Here is a 21,554-nt window from a genome sequence, read left to right as displayed (position 1 = left end):
TGCCCCACACCCAGCAGGGAGGGGAGCCCCCTTGCCAAGGGCGTACATAAGAAGGTTCCAGCTCAGCCTTCAGGGCTCCCTGATATACTGCAAAGGGGCTGAAGGAGAGTTGTATGGGTGAAGAGGAGTCTGTTGGGGATGCTCCAAGCTGACGTGTGACTCCTGGCTGTATGACGTCAAGAAAGACATATCACCCTTTCAACAGTCATCTCAGCCCAAGGAAGACAGTTGGAACACTGTATCTTAGATGAAAGCATAGTTTTGAAGTTAAGACAGACCTGCCCAGGTTATTAAGGACCAAATAAGCCTAAAAGAATTTCTCTAGTCTTCTTAAGCCTTGGGTTGGAGGGTATCATCATACACAAAGGGATTAGAACATACTAAGTGATTAGATATCCACCCAGAGCTTGTGATTGGAATCTTAAAGGTCACTGCTAATGTCATGAGCTTCTGGGTCTCAAGACCAGATCACCCTGGGTGTTAAAGCAGATTGCAAATCTACTGGCAAGCATCCTTACAGAAGAGAAGGGGGAGGTACTCTACCATGTACAATGGAGGACAGGACTGGTCACTATCTACAAGCAAAGCAACATGGCTCCCATTGGCCACTAGAGGCACAGGCTTGGAGTTTCTTTCCCTGGGAGCTTCTGCAAGGAACCATCTTGCCAGACATCTTGACTTCAGACTTCTGGCCTCCAAACGTGAGACAATGCATTTCTGTGACCATAAGTGTCCCAGCATGTGTGGCTTTGTTATGGCAGCCCTAGAAAGTGGACAGACCACCTTAGCACAGCACCTAGAATCTGAGAGTCCCTTGGGGAGGAGAGGGTCACAGAGTAAGCTGAGGCAGCCATGTCTAAATCTTTATGCCAGGAAGGAGGAGAATCCTGACAACAGCGTCACCTGGACCTTACACCTCCTACCCATGTGTGGAAAGCACCCTATACTAGAGGCATGTTCCTGATCTAACATGACGAGTGAGCCTCAGAGCTCGGGTAAGAACTATAGACAATGCCAAGGCAGCATAACAAAGGTCACACGGTGAAGTCGGAGTTGGGATACAGCCCAATTTCTACTGACAGTAAGTGGAGTGCATGTGTTGTCTTTTTTGCTTTCTTGGTTTGCTTTCCATTGAGGGGAAGTTGTGTTAGCTCAGCCTTTATCACTATGGTGACCAAACACACAAGAGATCAGCTTACAGGAGGAAAGATTCTCTTTGACTCACGGTTTCAGATGGCTTCATCCATGACCGCCTGTCTTAGAAGGAACATCCTGTAGAAGAGGAAGGTCTTGAACCTGTGATGGACAGGAAGCAGAGCAATGATCAAGAAGTGGCCAAGGATGCCCCACAGACACACACAGACCTGCCCAATGACCTCGGCCTTCCAGATGGGCCCCACCTCCTAAGGCTTCTAGAATCTTCCAAAGTTACACCACCATTTAGGGACTAAGCACTCAACACAAGAGCCTGTGGGGGATATTTCATGATCAAACCATCACAGAAGCATTTGCAAGTTGCTGGGGGGGGGGGGGTTTTCCTTTTGCCAAAAACAATTTGGGCCTTAGAACAACTCAACGAAGACACAGTTCCATCTGTTGTTTTTTTAAATTGCTGTTCTTGGTTTGCTTTCCATTGAGGGGAAGTTGTGTTAGCTCAGCCTTTATCACTATGGTGACCAAACACACAAGAGATCAGCTTACAGGAGGAAAGATTCTCTTTGACTCACGGTTTCAGATGGCTTCATCCATGACCGCCTGTCTTAGAAGGAACATCCTGTAGAAGAGGAAGGTCTTGAACCTGTGATGGACAGGAAGCAGAGCAATGATCAAGAAGTGGCCAAGGATGCCCCACAGACACACACAGACCTGCCCAATGACCTCGGCCTTCCAGATGGGCCCCACCTCCTAAGGCTTCTAGAATCTTCCAAAGTTACACCACCATTTAGGGACTAAGCACTCAACACAAGAGCCTGTGGGGGATATTTCATGATCAAACCATCACAGAAGCATTTGCAAGTTGCGGGGGGGGGGGTGTTTCACTTTGTCCAAAAGCACTTTGGTCCTTAGACCAACTCACCGAGACATCAGTTCATCTGTTGCTTTTCTAACATGACTGGGGTGATTGGAAGAGGAGGCCAAGCAGCCCAGTGTCACATTCTCAAAATACCCTTAATGCAGAGTTAACAGAAGCTAACCTTAATAGGAAAAAAAGGTAAGAGCTCCACAGATCTAGTGACCATTAAGAGAAGGCTCTGGTACCAAATGTGACCATGCATTTACATGCATACTACAGAGAGAGAGAGAGAGAGAGAGAGAGAGAGAATAGTTGTAGTTGACAAAATTATCATTTTAAAACACAAGTGGGCAGAGCCAGGCACGCACAGTCTCAGTGCCCTCAAATTACCACATCTGAGTAACTTGGAGACTCTCAGCCCCAATCAAAGGGCTTCATTTTGAGGTTGTTTTGGGAAGGAACTTGAACACATACTTCTGGAAGCTCCTAAGAGGGTCTGGAGTAGACCTTCCTGCATGCCATGCCTTTATAACTACAGGACAGGAGGTCAGAGGTTCCCATGGTCCCCATGGAAACCGGCAGGGGCACACAGATAAATATGGAGCTCATCACCAGGTGGAGAGGGTGCGATGACCCCAGAAGGGTCTATTGGATGGGACATGATGGGACGTCTGTGTGCCCTTCCACAAGCTCTGACCACAGCTGCCTCCAGGGCAGCTGGGATCACATTCTATGATTGCTGGCAGAGGGGTATGCCTCTCTGCTCCCCCCACAAGGGTCTTCCTCCAAATCTGCTGTAATCTACTCAACCCAAGAAGGGCAAGGGTGCCAGTTACCAGGGAAGGGATCTGCCTCATCAGGCAACCAGGAGCCGCTGGATGGTGGCTGAGGCCCCCAGCTTTCAGTGGGGCCATCTGAGGCAAATTCAGCTTAGTTCCCCAGAGGCAGTCAGAGGAAGCATGATCCAATTGCCCACAGTGGCAGCCATCTCAATTATGCACTGTAGTATGCTGTTTCCATCATCCGTCCTCACCACACACTAGCTACTGGACAATCACCAGGGTCTGTTTCAGGCAGATAATGAACTACAACTTGACCATCAAAAGTAACAAACTATTGATATGTTTTGGATGGATCTCAAATGCATTCTGGCAGGAGAAAAAAGATAAGAGTTAAAGCTTCCTATTATGTGACTCCAGTTAAAGAATGTACACACCAAGTTTAAGTCAAAATCTGAGAACATGGTTCTAAATTTGAAGCCCTCCTGGACCTCATCCTACCTGTACGACCTGGGGAAGTTTACCAAACCTTTCTGTGACTCTGTGATTCAGTTTCCTCATCTGTAAACCAGGAATGGAGGACTGCCTGTTTCAATGCGTCCATCCATGAGACTTCTGAGCGTGAGCTCCAACCACCGTTCCAGTTACTATGAACAGTGTGACTTGGCTCGCGTCCAGGAGCACGGGCTGTGAGGTCAGAGCCCACAGAAGCTCTGGCTGCTTTTGTTTTTAATTTCTTCTGACGTCATTTAATGCATATATAGAACACATTGATCAGATCCACCCCTTATCCTCTCTTACCCCCTTCCACTCCTGCCGACCCCTTCTTCCCCACAAGTCTCCCCGCAACTTTCATGGTGTGTGTGTGTGTGTGTGTGTGTGAGAGAGAGAGAGAGAGAGAGAGAGAGAGAGAGAGAGAACTGAGTTTCATTAGAATGGCCTGCATGAGTGTGGGGTTGGTGGGGGCATGTCCTCAAGCAAGGGCAACCTACCAGAAACCACACCACTGAGGGGCAGAACTCCTCCCCCGGCAACCATTAAGTACCTGCCAATGGCTCCTCATGGAGGAGTGGGGCCCCATGAGCTCCTCCTCCATCCATGATGAAATGTTGGCAGACCCCCTTGTACAGATTACCACAGCTACAGTGAGTTCACAAGTGCAACCGCCATGCCGAGCCCTCCCTGCATTTCACAGCGTCCCTCCCCATCCTCTGGTTCTTACATTCTTTCCTCTCTCTTCGGTGATGCTCCCTGAGCTTGGAGGGAAGGGAGTTGATATCCCATTTATGGCTGAGCCTACAACAGTCACCGTTCTTGGCCCTGACCAGTTATGCGTCTTTTCGCTCATTGTTACCCAAGGCAAAGCGAAGCTTCTCTGGCCAAGGGCAAGAGCAGTACGAGTCTCTAGTCTAAGCAAACATATTTAGAAGGCAATTTGACAACGTGTCCACTTAGCAAAACATTAGTCATGGGTTCCCCCTATGATCCTCTAGCTTCAGAAACAACTCAGTGTGGTGCTTGCAGTGACCAGAACACCAGTTTGAGGTCAGGGTTAAGTCCGAGGCCCACTCTGGTCCTTCCAGCTTTGACACCCTAGAATCCCTGAGCCATGATTCTCTCCTCTGTTTCACTAAGCTAAGGATTCTGGGATCTGGTAAGGGCCCAGGATCACATGCATAAGCAGGTCATGAGGGGTTGAGATTCTGGATACAGAAGGGTTGGGGGCCCTGGCTGTCACCGCTGCTGCTGTCTGCATTTCAAAGCCAACAAGAGTTGGACAGAATCAGAGCCACCCGGGCAGGGTTGCATGAGCAGCTCCTGGTTACTTCCTCTCTAGCGAGGGCACAAAAACCACTGTGTACTTTGTTCCTGGTGTGGGTCCGCAGTTAAATTCCAGATGCCACGTTATCCAGGCCTGTACTGCCATGAGACGTTGCCATTTGGTGCGGGCGGGGGGGAGGGTTTTGTTCTTGTTTTAAATAAGGTCTCATGTATCCTAGGCTGGCCTCTAACTTGCTGTATGAGAGAGGATGAACTCCTGATCCTCTGACCTCTGTTTTCAGAGAGATGAGATTACTGACATATACTACCACACCCAGTTTGTGCAGTGCTGGGGATTGAACCCAGGACTTCCAGAATGCTAGGCAAGGAGTCTGCCAGCTAAGCCATGTGCCCAGCCCTGAGATTTTGCCAGTTCTATGTCACTGGGAGATTTATCAACATCACTATGCATCAGGGCTGGGTACGTTCAGGATCTGTTCTGGGCCTTGGGATACAGAGTAAGCAAGATGAAGGTGCTCCAGGCATTGCCCTTGCAAACACAATTCTAATGGGACACATCCAGGCAGGATGGTGGACACTGGGGTATCACAGAAATAGACAGTGTGGCCTGCCCACTTACCACTTGGCCCAGGCCTTGAAGGAAGAGGAGTTCATAGAGAAATAGCCTACTGTAAACCCAGCCAACAAGTACAGCTTGCTCAGATCTCAGACCACTGAAAAATGCTCAGGTGCCAAACTTATGATGGATCCTCTTATGAGGATCATGGTGACACATGCCTTTAACCCCAGCTTTCAGGAGGCAGAAGCAGGTATATTTCTGTGACATTGAAGATAACCTGGTCTAGATGTTCCAAGCCAGCTGGAGCTACAGGGAGACCCTGTCTTGGAAAAAAAAAAAAAAAAAAGCTATTTAACCAGGCATGGTGGCACATGCCTTTAACCCAGTACTCAGGAGGCAGAGGCAGATGGATATCTGTGAGATTGAGGCCAGCCTTGTCTACATATAACGAGTTCCAAGACAGCTGAGACTACGGTAAGACCCTATCTCCAAAAATCTTTTATAAAGGTGGGGCTAGGGGGATAGCTCATTGCTTGCCTTGCAAGCATAAGGATCTGAGTTTGATCCCCAGAACCCATAGTAAAAACAATAGGCACAGTGATGTGTGCTGGTGATCCCAGCACTGGGAAGTAGAGATAAGTGGTCTGGGACTGACTGGCCAGCCAATGTTTCACCTACTTGGCCAATTAGGAATAACATGAGGTTGATCATGGGCTTCCACATGCACACATCTGGAGAGAGAGAGACAGAGAGAGAGACAGAGAGAGAGAGAGGCAGAGACAGAGAGACAGAGAGAGAGAGACTCTTACAAAGGTAAGATCTGGGGCCTCATGGGCTTCCACATGCACACATCTGGAGAGAGAGAGACAGAGAGAGAGAGAGGCAGAGACAGAGAGAGAGAGACTCTTACAAAGGTAAGATCTGGGGTCCTAGAACCTGTATAACTTCCATCTACTGGAGCTAAACAATAGCCCATATTTTAGACAGGACAGGCCGTCTTCCATTCACAGGGTCCCACCCAACCAGGCTCAGCTCTGTTCTGCCTGCCTGGTGCTTGTAGACGTGAGAGTTTGAAGCCTCGAAAATCATTACAACCAAACTCCCATGGTCTCAGAAGGAAAGTCATTTCATTAAACACGTCACAGCCTGAGCATGAGCTGGAAAACACCCCGGAAATCTCTGAGTCCCACTTCTCACTGCAGAGAAGGAAACACAGCAGGCAGGAGGGCTGAGTGACTGACTCGGCCGGCTCTTCACACCCATTTTGTACATAATGAATGATGTAACACCTCTTCTTGTGAAGCCTTGGACTCTGCTTTTCACAATGGCCAGAGTGAATTCATAGAAGTTGGGAGACTTGCACAAGGTCACCCAGCTTGCAAGAGTCAGACATTGGGTGAGACCAAGGAGCTCTGACTCCACCAGTATTTTTCCCACCTCGAAACAGGGCCTCCCACATAGAAAGGGCTGTGGAGTCAAGAGAAAGGCCTGAAACCACAAAGGGTCTGATGTTACCCTATTGCCAACAGTGGTCAGCTGGTGTTCACATGGCTTCCATCTGTTCCACAGAAACTCCTGAAACCCCAAGCACTCACTGTGTATAGAAATATGTTCTGTAGACACACACACACACACACACACACACACACACACACACACGCACCCACTAACCCACTAACGTGGTCCAGACTTAAGCACCGCCAGCCCCCCACAAGCCTAGAGATGGCCCAGCAAGCATCAGCCCGGGCCACCAAGGGAATTTTGTTTCATATTAAGTCAATCTGGTCTAGATCAGAGATAAGTGGGAATCATTTCTTCAAATGAAAAAGCGAAATCTTTGAACACAATCTCCCTGTCAGCAGTCGTGATGGGCTGGAGCCTGGGGATCAGAGGCCACACCATATGCAGGCATTCTGTCCACAGCAGGGATAAGTGAAAATATCAGAGAGGAAAATCAGTACCCTCTGTGGTGACTGCGGATCTCAACAATACTCTCCTCCCAGGGACATTCAAAGGATGGTTGAGTTACCATTCCACCTTGGTCTTCAGAGCGTGCAAGGGAACAAGGGTACAGCCCAGCCTGGCGACAGCCCAGGCCAGTAGGACAGAAGGAGATGGGAATGAGGGATCACAGAAGACCCACAGATGGACTGTGATAAGCACGCCACACAACACGTCTTTCCAATCCTGTCATCTGATTATATGACCCCCCCCCCGACCCCATCACCTAGATAGCCAGGAGGACACAGGAATCCCTCTGAACCTTCCTCCTCCTGAGCCTTCCACTTTCAAGCCAGAAGGAGCTGTCTAGGCCAATCTCCAGAAGAAATACCTGTTCTCACCTCCACCCTGTTCTACCCCCTAGCCTGTACCTCCTCCTGCCTGGGTCCAGCTGGGGTCCCCTCTCTGGCCTCCAGATTCTGGCCTCCATCCTGCACTCTGACAATCTCTCTGAGACTCTGAATCTCTCTCCAGCTTCAAGCCCTTTAAACTCTTGGGTGACTCCCCATTGCTCTTGGAATGCAGTCCATGCTCCCTGACTTGGGTGGCGAGCTCCTGCCTCCTGCCTCCTCCCACTCATGGCTCCTCTGTGTGGGAGACTCACTCTCCTATGTGCCTCATTTTTTGTCATTCATTCACCTATAGCGTTGCTTGAGACATGAAGTTCCCAGATGCCCATCACATTCATGAAGAAATATTGCCTTCTGCTACTCAGAAGATCCCCTGGCCACAGCAGGTTCAAGGTCAGGTCACCAGGAGGAGCAGAAGCCAGGACCAGAATAGAATGCAAAGGAATCCTGAGGAACTGCTCAGGTACTGACTGACCCACATGCAATTTTCTCTGATGATCTTTGAAAAAAAGGTGGCAGAGGACCAGAGTTCACAGGGTGGGGCCTCTCCAAGGCAAAAGCCTCTGAAAGACCTGAGGTAATGGGTCATCAGCAATGACTCCAGCTAGCAGAGTAAGAGGGGGCTGGCGTTGATATCTGTCAGCCGTAAGGATTCCATTCCTAAAGCGGCAATGATGCTGCTTATGACTACATCGATTGTTCTGAGGATCACTTTAGACTATTGCTTTGTGACAGACGCTCTGATGACCATGAAGCACTCTGTGTGCACATCTTCTGGGCAGCTGTACAAGCCTCTTCCTCCCTCCCTCCACTCCTCCCCCGCCCCGCCTTCCTTCCTTCTTTTCTTTTGCAGCGCTTGGCTTGAACCCAGGGCCTTGTGCGTACAATACGCATTCTCTACCACAGAGTTACATCCCAGCTCTCTCTAATTTTGAAATCTTTTTTGAGTCCTATTTTTTAACATCCACTGAATAAGTGGAGTAAAATTCAGATAAGAGGAATGAAACAAGAGGATAAATTGAGACCAAAAGAATTTTTTCAACTCGATGATAATCATCTAATTGTCATACAAACCCCAAATGGTAGATACTGACATATCTCATGCTAATTTTTGAGATCAATGCTGAAAATTACTAATCTTCTCATGAGGTTTAAAACAAGGAATAATTTGCTAAGCAAAGAATGGGACCATGTGCTTTCCCTCAGTCTGAATTTGTCCTTTTCAGTAAACCTTCTAAAGGACAGTGTGGCTCTGATGGACCCAGTGACTCCCCCCAATTGACTAGTGTCTCAGAAATCTCAGGACTGCAGGGTCTCAGCACCAGGATAGAAGCTGCCATCTGGGCTGAATCTCTCATTGCAAGATGGAGCTACTCAGGTGCAGGGACAGGGAGAGAATGGCCTCAGTCAGCAACAGACCCAGGACTGGAGGCCTCCAACAGGAAAGACTAGAGGCCTTAAGCATGCATCGCAGGTCTGTGATATGATCTGTGTCGGTTAGCTGATGAGTGGCTGGTTAAAACAGGATACTGAACAAATTGGCATATTGGCAAGAAAAAAGAATGAAGTTCTAAAATATGCCACCACATGGATGATCCTTGAAAACATGCTACTGCATGGGTGAGCCTTGGCAACATGATATTGCATGGGTGAGCCTTGAAAACATGGTACTACATGGGAGCCTTGAAAGAATGATACTGACGGAGAGACTCTATCACCTGTTACATGCTTCCTTTAATTATTTGACTGGCCAGAACTTGAATTCAGAGGCACAAATCAATGTGCAGCTGCCGAAGGCTGGGTGAGGAGATGAGATGGACAGACCAGGGGACACACAAGAGTTCCTTAGGATGGATGAAAACATCCTACAATTAGAGGTCTCGGCACTTGCCTGTAATCCCAACACTAGTAGGTCTAAGACAGGAGGAGTGTGAGTTTTCAGACCAGCCTAGTCTATATACACAGATTCTGTCTCCTAACAAACCTTATGAAATTAGATTGTACTGATGGCTATGCAAATTTATAAATGTACAAAAAATTACTACACTGTACTTTGTGATTGGTTGGACTGTATCTATGCAAATTATCTCAAGAAAGCTACTTTTAAAAAGGAAAGGGTCGGGCTGAAGCGATGACTAAGTGGTTAAGAGCACTGACTACTCTTGAAGAGGACCCAGCACCTACATGGCGGCTAACAACCACCTGTAACTCCAATTCCAGGACATCTGACACCCTCTTTTGGCCTCTGAGGGCATTACATGCATGTGGTGCACTTACATACATGCAGGCAAAACTCATACACAGAAAGTAAGTAAAATTTTTAAAAAGTTTTAAAGAGAATATTCATTCACTAATATCTCAGCGTTTATGAAACAATGTCTGGGCTCTGGGATACAATGAACCCTGCCCTGCACACATCCCTACTCTACACATGCCCCTCACATCCTGTCAGATGACAGAGACAGGAGCAGACAAAGCACAGTCCATGGATCAAGTCTGGCCTGCCGTCTGTTTTTGTTAGTAAAGCTTTACTGAAATACAATCATACCCATTCATCTAGGTATTACCTGTGGGTGTCTCTTACATGGCTAAGGCAGGTTTAAGAAGCAAAGATCACAGAGCTGCAATTTTTGCTCTCTCCCCCTTTGTAGGAAGATCGCTGATTTCTGTAAAACTATTTCATTGGCTGACAATACGAACTGCAACAAAATAAACCAGAGTAAGAGGGTAGCAGGTGACCAAAGTGGCCATGAAGCAGGGAAACAGAAACACCTTCCCTGAAGGACAAAGACCCTGGAACAGCAGTGCCGATGAGAGCATCAGATGAGAGAGCAGCCAGAAAGTCACTTGACTTACAAGTCTCCTAAGTAGCAACAGAGAAGGCAACAGCAGCAGCCAGAGGCCAGCCTGTTCCAAAAGCCAAGGAAGCGGCCACGGAGAGCTAAGAGGGAAGCCCAGCTCTCAAACCACCCGGCCACACCAACCCTGCAGATCAGCAAAGTCACAATCCCAGGCAAGCAACACCAGACTCATTTCACTCGGGGGTGAGGAAGTCTAGCAACTAAACAATCAGTCGAAGCTAGTCCTAAAAAGTGAATTAGTCAGGTTCTGAAACAGAAGCCCCAGCTCACCAGCACTGTCTCATGACCAGAGAGACAGTCACAAGACAGAAGAACTGAGATGAGGAAGAGAAGCACATGAGGACTGAGAACCTGACGCACTCCATCACTGCAGGATGCAGGAATAGATTGATTCAGATGTGCCTGTATCAGCAACTTTTATGTTGCTGTGATGAAACACCATGATCAGAAGCAACTTCTAGATGAAAACATTTTTTTGGCTTATGGTTCTAGAAGGATGAGAGTCCATTGACCAGTGAGACAGGGAGGCACAGCATCAAGCAGCAGGAGTAGGAAAATGAGCCACCACATTTCAACCACAAACAGGAAGCAGAGAGTGTGACCCGGAAGTGATATGAGGCTGGAACCCTCAAAGCCCGCCCACCCCCATAATACACTTCCTCCAGGAAGTCTTCCACGTCCTAAAAGTTCTATAACCTCCCCAAACAATGTCACCAACCAGAGACCAAGTGTTCAAGTACACAAGCCTATGGGGGAAATTTCTCATTCAGACCACAGCAGTGTCCTTGTCATAAGGACCTATTAACACATTGTCGAATAAGATAAAGTTCCAACTGCCTCTGACGTGGATGATGACTGATAATCACGTCCACCTCTCCATATGCACAGTGCTGACATATGACCAGGCATAGTGTGTTGTACTGAGGCACTGATCCTTGGCGGTCCAGGGTGACCAGGAGTTTACCATCTCAAAGGTCAACACCCATCGGAGTACACAGTATCCCAAGCTCAGGTGACAAATAGATGCCCGGGCACCACACTCATGCAATCATCCAAGACAGCAGATCACAGGAACACAGTGAAGGTGCTGCCACACCTATGCACGAGGCCAGCTTGGAGACAAGGCCCGGGCTGTTTTGGAAATACACACCTTAAGCATCTTACTGGTGTGTCTGGGCCGGTCTTTCCTAGTCACCTGATACGGACTCACGGACTCAGGAGAATGAGAAGGTTCCATGGCAGCATTTCATTAGCCAAAAGGCCAAGGGGGTTTACAGGGCAGATCTGCAAGGCCAGTGGTGAACAAGTTCCTCTGTGGTAGAGAGGAGTCTCAAGGAACCTCGCTTGATTATCTGAAACACAGACAAGTGCTTCCCAGGTGAGAGGCTGAGTCTAGAGGCAGCTCCCCACTCTACCTGGAGGGAAACCCTGATGTCATTCTCCCAAAGATATCATGGTTTCAAATGCTGACATCATGATAAAACCCAGGGGCCAAAAGAGCCGAACTTTCCAACTCCCCCATGCTTCCAGGGAAAGTGGCCGAGTCCATTCTCCCCAACCTAGAGGACCGAGTGAGTCTCTCTTTCCTTCCACAAATCCCCAAGAGACCCACAACCCAGTTGGGGGACCAATTCATCTGGGACTTGTCTGGTTCACTCTTGTTCCAAAGCTGAAGATGTTTTCTGAAGTAAAGGAGTCCTTTGTTCCAAGACAACATTGGGCAGAACATGTCTGGTCTAGAGCAAGAAACAAAAGTAGAGAGGCTTAGGATGGGTGGGGAGTGGAGCTTCACAGTCCCAAGGCCCAGGTCCCATTAGGTTCAGGGTTTGAAAATTGCTTCTGTACAGGACTATATACTCAATTATTTTGGGCTCACAAGGCCAAAAATTCTGCTGCAAACATTCAAATAATCTACCATCAGAGTGAAGATGTTTCAAGCAGGCCACACACAAACAGGCATGATTGTGCTCGAGGAAAACTCTGCCCTCAGAAATCAGTCATGATCTCTACACTCAGGCTTGTGGAAGTACTAGCCACAGTAACCCAACAGAAGGTGTCAGCAATGCGTGGAGGGATAAATTAAGCATGCGCAGGCTAATACATGGAGTATTCTTCAGCTGCATCACAGAGGAACCTCTAGGGCTATGTGGAATAAGCCAGGCACAAAAGGCCGAATATGCCAGGGCTCACTTCTGCAAGGGCCCTCCACAAGTCAGAGTGGAGAGTGCCAGTGCGTCTAGGGGAGGGCAGGGAGTGTTCAAAGGGACAGTTACAGTTCTCATGGTGGAAAAAGTAACGGAGATGCACAGTGACGATGGCTGTACAACACTGTGGTATACTCCGAACTGTCTCCTAAGAGTGGCTGAGGTGACAAATTTTAAGGCAAGTGTATTTTACCACTGTTAAACTTCAAGTGATAGGCCATACTTGATCTGTGGGCTATAGTCTGCCAACCCTTGTGACAGATTAAACCATTTCCCTTAGGACAAAAAGATGGTCAAACAGCAAATAATAAAAAGATATATCTAGTGCTCCACAGGGTGTGGGGTACATGGCTGTTGACTCCTAAGCTATCTGTAGTCTATTGGATCCAGAAATCAACAGTGAGTGGAGGAAGGTTCCACAATAAGGTGTCACATCACCTTCCTGGAGCCATCTGCTGTCCCTCCGGCCACCACCAGGGAAGCAGGTTTTTTCACGGTGTGAGGAGTAACGAGCACACAGGTGTGCTTTCAGACTACCTGGGTCTGCAGCCTTGAACCACTGCCTCTTCTGACTTCCGTGGGCATTGCACGACATGGGTGTACCTACCTACATGCAGGCAATACACTCTTGCACATCAAATAAAAATAATAAAATATTTTAAAAAACAGCTCACAGCGCCATCAAGCGAAGCCATGGCAGGAACCTGGAGGCAGGAACTGACTCCCACACCAGGAAGGAACTTTGTGTAGTGGCTGGCTCCCCTAGCCTGTGCTCAGTCTGCTTTCTTACACAACCCAGGACCATCTGCCAAGCCCAAACTGAGGTTTCCTCTTCCCAGGTATGTCAAGTCGACAACTGAAGCCGTCCAGCACAGTTACTTAGGAAGCTGAGGCAGGAGGATCAAAGTCCAAAGCCTGCCGGGACTACAAAGTGAGTTCAGGGCCAGTGAAACTTAGTAAGACCCTGTCTCCAAATAAAGCATGCAAAATAGGCTAGAGATATAGCTCAGTGTTAGAGTTCCTGCAAACCATGCACGAGGCCCTGGGTTCAACACCCAGTACCATCAAAAAATAAAAATAAATTTTAAAAATCTCGTTTCTGTAACAAGTTGTAGGACCTTTGAAGTTTACTTTTAATTAGGAGGCTTAGAGGCCAGGCCTGGGTAAGGCTGGAATGTGGGAGACTGTAGTTAAGAGGCAAGTTTCTAGAATATGCTATTTAGAGTTGAACCGCCTCAGGAGAGGAAAAGAGAAGTGAGCCAAGGGACGAAGACAGGGCAAAAAAAGGTGTCAGGCTAGTCAGCACTACGGGCAGGTGGAGCCTGGCTTGAGGGGGAGCTCAGATGCGAAGCAGAACACATGTGAGTCTCCCCAGTGAGGGAGCCATGTTCTCATGAGCAGAGGCACAGCTAGCTTCTGTCAGATTAGCACAGTGTACCACTCCCTGCTTAGCTCTTTATGTTCTTTCTTTCTTTTTAGTCACTCAGCAGAAGACCCTCTCTTCAAACTTGCAAGACCACAGATTCTCAGGGACAGGGCAAAAAAGTATGACGTGACCATTTGTTCACTCATTCATTCAGTCATTCATTCATTCATTGATGACTCAGAGAACCCAACTATATATGGCTCCAAGACTTCAGAGTTCCCTGAACTTGTCAACTAACCCCTGGGCCTTCGTGTCCAGTAGGTTCCAAGGCTGGCTCATCCAGCCTTTTGCACCCTCTTTACTCCTGCCTGTCCATCCTCAGGGGCCTTCATGATATCCTGCCAACCTGCATGCCCACCATTACCTGTCTTTTGCCTTCCGCTCTCCGCTCTGAGCATCAGAGAGACGTCAGAATCAGGCCTATTATATGACTCCCTGGCTTTTGATTGACTTGCATATCTTCTGGTGCCACAGTGGAAGTCCATCCCCATGTCATGGAAAAAAAGAGGGGAACTGGTTTCTTCCAGCCAGAACTCAGGAAGGCAGACACATCTGCTGCTTGCCTTGGGTGTGTGGGCACCTGAGTAAAGTGATTCTGCCCCTTGCTAACGTGAGACAAACAGAGCTGGCTGACCAAACCAGACCAACCTGGGCACAACCATCCAAGGGCCAGCCTTATGGGCAGGCAAGCGAGTCATCTATGGGACGGTTGGAGCTTGCCCAAAACACCTGCAGGTCTACGGGCAGCCACAGCGGCAGGACCAGATGCCTATACGTACGCAGCTGCCGGGGACAATGGCCACAGAGGAAGCAAATCTGGGCCAGGAAGATGCTCTGGCCTCCCCAAACAGTAACACCACAGCATACAAGCCTAGAAAGGATGGCCTTGCTCTGCCCAGACGTGCAGACCACAGAGGAAGCAAATCTGGGCCAGGAAGATGCTCTGGCCTCCCCAAACAGCAACACCACAGCATACAAGCCTAGAAAGGATGGCCTTGCTCTGCCCAGACCTGCAGGGGACAGAGAACGCAAGTACGCAGCCTCTTCCTCTCTCTCAAAGGACAGGAGATGCCAGAGAGGGGGAGGAAGGAGTAAAGGGGAGAAAGCACAAGTCACTGACAGGGAAAAAAAGCAGCCAAAAGAGCCAGAGGAAGTTCCAGAAAGACAAAAGAAGCTGCAGGCTAGACCAATGTCTCTGCTTCTGAGAGGCCCTCCAGGTGTGTGGAGGAAGGCACAGTGCAGGTGGTCAGGGAACCAGCAGGGAGGTAGGTTGGTCAGACTGCAGAGAAAGTAGGCAGAATAACGGCAGGCCTGGCCCTAAGAGAGGGAGGAGCTGATTGGAGGGCAGTCATGCAGGGAGGAAGGAAAAGGTGACCCAAAAGATGATCAGTATCATGGAAGAGGGGACTAACACCCACAAGGGCAGAGAAGCCGAACATGGGCAGATCACGGAGAATCACGGGGCTGGAGTCTAGAGTCTAATAAGTCAGAGTCTACTACCTACGTAGAAGTCTGAGGACCCTGTTGCAGAGACACTTGTACAACCATGTTTGTTGCTGCTCTTTCACAATTGCTAAGAGATAGAAGCAACTTAAGTGTCCCTCAACTGATGAGTGGTTAACAAAAATGTGTAAATGTGTTACATTTACACAATGGAGTTCTACAAGCAGTAAAGAAAGATGAAAAAATGAAATTTACAGGTAAATGGATGGATCTAGAAACTGTTATACTAAGTGAAGTAACACCGACTCAGAAAAACAAAAGACGTATGTTCTCCTTCATTTGTGGATCCCAGCACTAAATCCTTGTAAATGAGTGCATATGCTGATGTAACTGCAGGGACCAGGAATGTGGAAAAGAGCCAGGGAAGTGAAGGAAAAGAAGGAACTTGAGAAAGAAAAATAATAGGAGAAAGGTGTTTCTAAGGGAGAAATATGCAAAAAGGGGGTAAAGGGGGAAGGCGGGAAGGAGGGCTATACAAATAACTATAGGAAAAAAGGGGAAAAATTCTCTGGATACACAGGGGAAAAAAAGCCTTAAGCATAGAAGGAACCTTATGGGGATAGAAGAAAGCCATACCAGAAGCCATACGGTTGTTAAATGAAAATCCCAGTGCCAAAGATGGGTTGCCCTGCCCTCCTGTGAGCTGTTGACCAGAGAAGCCCTAGAGGTCCTCAAAACAGTAAAGGCCATTGCCAATAATGTTGATTGTACACTGGAAGTGGATGGTAAAACCCTATTGCTGAAGACACCACATGATGTGAGTGCAGGAGATGGAGGAACCAAGCTTGGACTAAGCTGGAAATTCCCTGCAATTGGATGTGTGTCTTCCATAGTGTCAGAAGTCGACATGCAGATGACTGGAGGAAAATTGTCCCCTATTATTCTGCTCAACAATGGACCCAGCATTCTGCAATATCAATATGCCACACAAGATGTTCCAGCTGGTACAATAGTGGAACGTCTAGTACAACAAGAAAATTTTTGATTTGATATAATGCCCACTCCTAGAGGTGGAACACATATTTGGTACTATAGACCAGGCTAACCCCCTGTGGCAGGGAAGAATACAGGACCCCATGGGGAAGCCATGGAAATTTTTTTATTAGATGGATGTGATGCACCTGCTAACGTACCATCTAAGCATTTGTGTTTATACCCATAGGTTAAGTTATTATAGCAGCCATGGTTTAGAAGTTGTTGCTTCTTGCTGTTTGTGTTTTTATAGTAGATGGAATCCCACTGAAATGGGCCAACAGCCCATGAAAAACAGATGATGCAGAATCCCAAAAGTTTAGTGCCTTGCCGCAATGGAAGATAGTCCCACACCTATCACCCCCTGCAAAGCTCAGGGAATTTTGCTGAAGAGGTTGGTAGAAAGAATGTAAAAACCCAAGGAATGGGTGGAGTGTTAACTGGAAGTTTTCTCCCACCATTATGCCAGCTCCTTCCCATGTTCATCAAGGAGTCAATGGGGAAATAAAGAAAGAGAAAAGAATAAGAGACTGTAGAGTGTGTGTCCCTGGATAAGACTCTTATACTGAACCTCACCCACCCATGGCTCAGGGACCACTGCAGAAGAAGGGACAGAAAGATTTTAAGAGCCAGGGTTGGTGTATGAACATAAGGAAACAGAGGCTTTCAAGCCATTAGGAATCTGCTCATATGAATTTGCAGCAATGGTGACAACATGCACAAGACCCATGCTGACTCAATCAGACAAAAACCTAGCATAGAACTGGGAAAATGGGCAGCAGGCCCCAACCCTAGGCAAGGAACTATTGGCAAATGATTACTATGGGGTGAGGTAGAGTTGATCGTCTTTAAGGGAGGGACTCTAGATAGGCTGACTAGACTCCAATGGATGAATTTACATCGAGGGACACCTTTATTTGATAGGACTTAACATATATGACAGAATACCTGAGATCTGGTGGTATGGGGGGCTTTGGGGGATGGGGAGAGAGGGTCTGAATTTGATTAAGATGTATGCATGAAATGCACAAAACTCAATAAAAATATTAAAAAATATATTGTCAGTTTGACAGGATCAAGAGCCACCTTGGAGTCAAGCCCTGGGCTTATCTGAGAGGGAGTTTCTAGATTGTGCTGAGGAGGAAAGACCCACCTTAAAGAGGGCAGTGCCATTCCATGGGTTGGAATCCTACACAGAGTAACAAGGGAAAAAAGACAACTGAATGCCAGGATTCGTCTCTCTGCCTCCTGATGCAGTGACCAGCTGTTTCATGATCCTGCAGCCCCACCTTCTCCTCCATGATGTACTGCACCTTCAAACTGTGAGCCAAAATAAGCCTGTCCTTCCTTAAGTCACTTTGTTGGGCATTTTGTCCCAACAAGAAGAACAGCAACTAATATAGTTAGTTACCTTGGCCCTCTCCCAAATGGTCCCTTCCTGTCCCTTGAATCATCACCTCCCTCATGATAAATTAATCTGCACACAAGGCCTGGGCAAGTTCCTCACACATGCTCTCTAGGCCTTTCAATGAGCGATGGACAGAAGAGCCCTTCCCTGTAGGCCTCAAAGCCAGGTGAGCCACCCATCTCCAAGCCCAGTTCTTCTCCATAGACAACCATGCTGGCCCTGTTGATGACATTTCCATACCCATGACTGCCTGATCCCTTCACAGCCACGGAAGCTGAGGATGCCCACCCTGCTCTGAATCATAAACCTGAGGCTCAGTGGCTAATGAGGTCATGGAGGGGTTGATGGGATCTTCGCTCTGTTTCTCCTGTAGCCCAGGGAGCCGCGGGGCCTGCTTGGCTACGCCAAGGTGGTTCAGATCACAGCTGTGTCACACACACACTCCATGAGGCCTCAGACAGACACCTCATTCATCTTGCAAGACCACGGTGTTCTCCCCTGGGACTCAAAGGCGACAATAGTGGGGTGCAGGTGATGATGGCAGTGATGGGCAGGGTCATCTGGAGGATTTGGGAATGTAACACAGGGAGGCACTGGTGTGGTGCTCGGTCAACACAGAGCACCCAGTGAATGGGACCCTAAATCATTCCACTTCCTCCTTCACATCAAGAACTTTGTAAATGAGAAAATGAGGCTTAGAGAGATGTGAGAATATGGCTGAGACCCCACAGCAGAAGGCAAGACACAGAGCACCCAGTGAATGGGACCCTAAATCATTCCACTTCCTCCTTCAGATCAAGAACTTTGTAAATGAGAAAATGAGGCTTAGAGAGATGTGAGAATATTGCTGAGACCCCACAGCAGAAGGCAAAGCCTTCTTGTGACCACAGATGTGCATATATCAAAGCTGCTGAAGTGACTCCCTGTGCTCCTGGGGTTGCAGAGACTGGACATGCACAGCCCAAGGCTCTCACTTCACCATGAAGCCTCTTTTATTTTTTGGCCCTAACAGGGTGAAAAAACGGTACTCCTGTGTCACCAGGAGTGATGGGCACAGCCTAGAGACCCCCTGGGGCCTTCTGGGCAGTGTGTCTGCTCATTTCAATCAGTGGGGCTTCCTGGCAGCATAGCTAGGTCTTTACCAGCTTCCTTTCTGGGTGGGTATATTTTTATGATGGGAGAGACCTCCTGTGTTCTCAGAGTAGCAAGAATCTAAACGAGCAAGGCAAAGGTGCCATTAGATGGACCATCCAGGGAAGCAAGCCTCTTTTGTCAGTCACACGTATTCTATGTAGACATCAGCAAGGGGAGTCCAGTAAGGAAAAATTTAAATCGCTAAATGCCTAGAGTACTGATCATTTCTAAAGGACGTGACCGGCTCCTGAGACAGGTGCTCTCTCAATAGTCCAGGTCAGAAGAGGACTTTACCCCAGGATCATGTGGAACATGATGACCAGAGCTGAAGAGGGCAGAGGCCACTGGCCTTTTGTTTCTGTTTATTTTGTAGCTGCAGACACAGAGACCCAAAGAGAAACAAGCACCTGAGTCTTGGGAGCCCAGGGGCAGAGTGGGTCATACACTCGGCACTTTCCTGAAGTATGTCCTCTGCGTCAGCTTCTGGTATCCCAACAGGCCTCTTCATCCAAGATGAATCACAGAAGACTGAGAAGGAGACAGGAGCTCCTGACCATCGAGTTCAGAGGGCCTCGAAGCAACGTCCAAAAACAGAGACAGATGAGAGGATGGGGAGCAGACAGGGGCACCCTGTTGGGCTGGAATGAAGCAGGCTGAATTGCAGGAGCAAATAGCCCCACCGATGTGCACTGACAGCAAGTGCCCCAAGCGTGACCAACTCAACTGTACCCATGAAGGTGGCAAGCTGAAGCCACCTTACGATGGCACCTGCTGGGACACATCCTAGATCACAGGCTAAATGCATTGACCTATGCATCACACACTTCACCCCCACTAACTTCCCTACCACTCATGAGGTCCATGTGCTGATGTCAGGAAAGTAGGTGGGTCACAGGAGGCCAGGAGATTGAAGAGAAGTCAGAGAGTTGTAGACTGATAAGATATACTTTATTTGCTCCAGGCAAAGGCCACCACACAGACAGACAGATACCAGCAAGCACTCAGACATACCCCTGCACATAGGCATAGACACACACACAGACTTGCACACAGGCCTACAGACTGACACACACAAGCAGACAGGCTGGTGAAGGCAGAGAGAGGCTAAGGGTTCAGGCCTCTGACCTCAAGGCCATATGTATATAGAACCCACACAAAAATGGCACGCTGCCAAAAATAGTTACATATTACATCACTATATATTTCGAGGATCTCTGAACAACTGGTGTCAGCCACTTTATTCTGACTCATAGCCCCCTGGAGGTCCAAGGGTAGCCATTTTGACCCATGCCATAGATCCATATCAACGCCATGTTTTCTAAAAATACACTGGTCCTTAGGTCCTCCATTACCGATTCTGCTTCACTCACCATCCCCTAGTTCAAATCAGCCTCCTGTCTCCACCTGATGACAGGAAATGGGACACAGCAACCCTCCACTGAGCCCAGACAGAAGCAGAAAGAAGCAGTGAGCCCTGGAAGCCCACAGACACTTTAGCTACCAAATGTCTGGGACTATTTCTCTTACCTCATTGCTATGTGAAATGTTCCCCACAGGCTCATGTGTTTGAACTTTTGGTCTCTAGCTGGTGGGACTGTTTAGGGAGGTTGTGGAACCTTTAGGAGGTTGGGCCTAACTGAGTGTGTTACTGAGAGCCAGACCCTTGGGTTTCTTCTGGAGCCTTCACTTCCTGATCCACTGAGATGTGAACACATCCCCACTGCCATGGAGTCACCCGCCACCGTGCTTTCCCCACCACAATGGACTGTATCCTCCAAACCGTGAGCCAAAATAAATCCTTGCTTCTGTCCACTGCTTCCTTCTGGTGTTTTATCACAGCATGCGAAAAGTAATGAACACACTCATTTCTCTCAAAAACACTACCTGTGTAGTCAACCTTCCATTTCTCCACTCATGAGCATAAAAAAAAAAAACCCTGTTTCAACCTCTTAAATCTTCCACAAATGATGACTAGCTTTCAAGCCCCAGAGTGGGGATTTTATAAGGATGGAGACTGCGGTACAGGGAGCAGGTGCTCTCTTTTCTGTTTCACTGTGGTCATGGTGGACTTTTTTTCCTAAGGTGTCCTAGTTTGTTTCTCCATTGCTGTGACAAAATACTCTGACCAATACCAACTTGGGGAGGAAAGGTTTTATTTATCTTACATCTCCTGGGTCACAGTTCATCAGGGAGCCCAAGGTAGGAACTCGGGGCAGGAACTTGGAAGCAGGAGCTGGAGCACAGGACATGGAGAAACACTGCTTACTGGCTTGCTCCCCTGGCCCCTGCTCCCCTGCTTTCTTATGCAGCACAGGCCCACCTGCCCAGGGGTGTCACCACCCACAATGGGCTGGGCCCTCCCACATCACTCAGCAATTAAGAAGATGCCCCACAGACATGGTCACATGCTAGTCCAATGAAGGAAATTCCCCAATTGAGGCTCCCTCAACCCAGGTGTGTCAAGTTGACACTAAAGCCATCCAGCCCATAAGGGGAACCATAAAACTTTATTCAGTAAAAACTCCCAATGCTTACATTAGCAAGTTAACCCAACTTAGTGC

The 21,554-nt window shown here is 48.2% G+C and overlaps 1 long non-coding RNA gene across 1 annotated transcript in view; it reads right to left on the bottom strand.

Annotated features, from left to right (window-relative positions):
- Positions 1-1,724: 1,724 nt before the first annotated feature.
- The window catches only part of LOC115068841, a 73,256-nt gene continuing 53,426 nt past the window's right edge, over positions 1,725-21,554 (bottom strand). The window contains exon 4 of the long non-coding RNA XR_003848187.1: positions 1,725-1,798. This is a non-coding gene — a long non-coding RNA (uncharacterized LOC115068841). The remainder of the gene's footprint in view (positions 1,799-21,554) is intronic.

The sequence above is a fragment of the Nannospalax galili genome, unplaced genomic scaffold (genome assembly GCF_000622305.1).
Source record: "Nannospalax galili isolate Female #2095 unplaced genomic scaffold, S.galili_v1.0 scaffold188, whole genome shotgun sequence".
In the NCBI taxonomy this organism is placed as follows: Eukaryota; Metazoa; Chordata; class Mammalia; order Rodentia; family Spalacidae; genus Nannospalax; species Nannospalax galili.
This window is presented reverse-complemented; position numbering and strand designations above follow the sequence as displayed.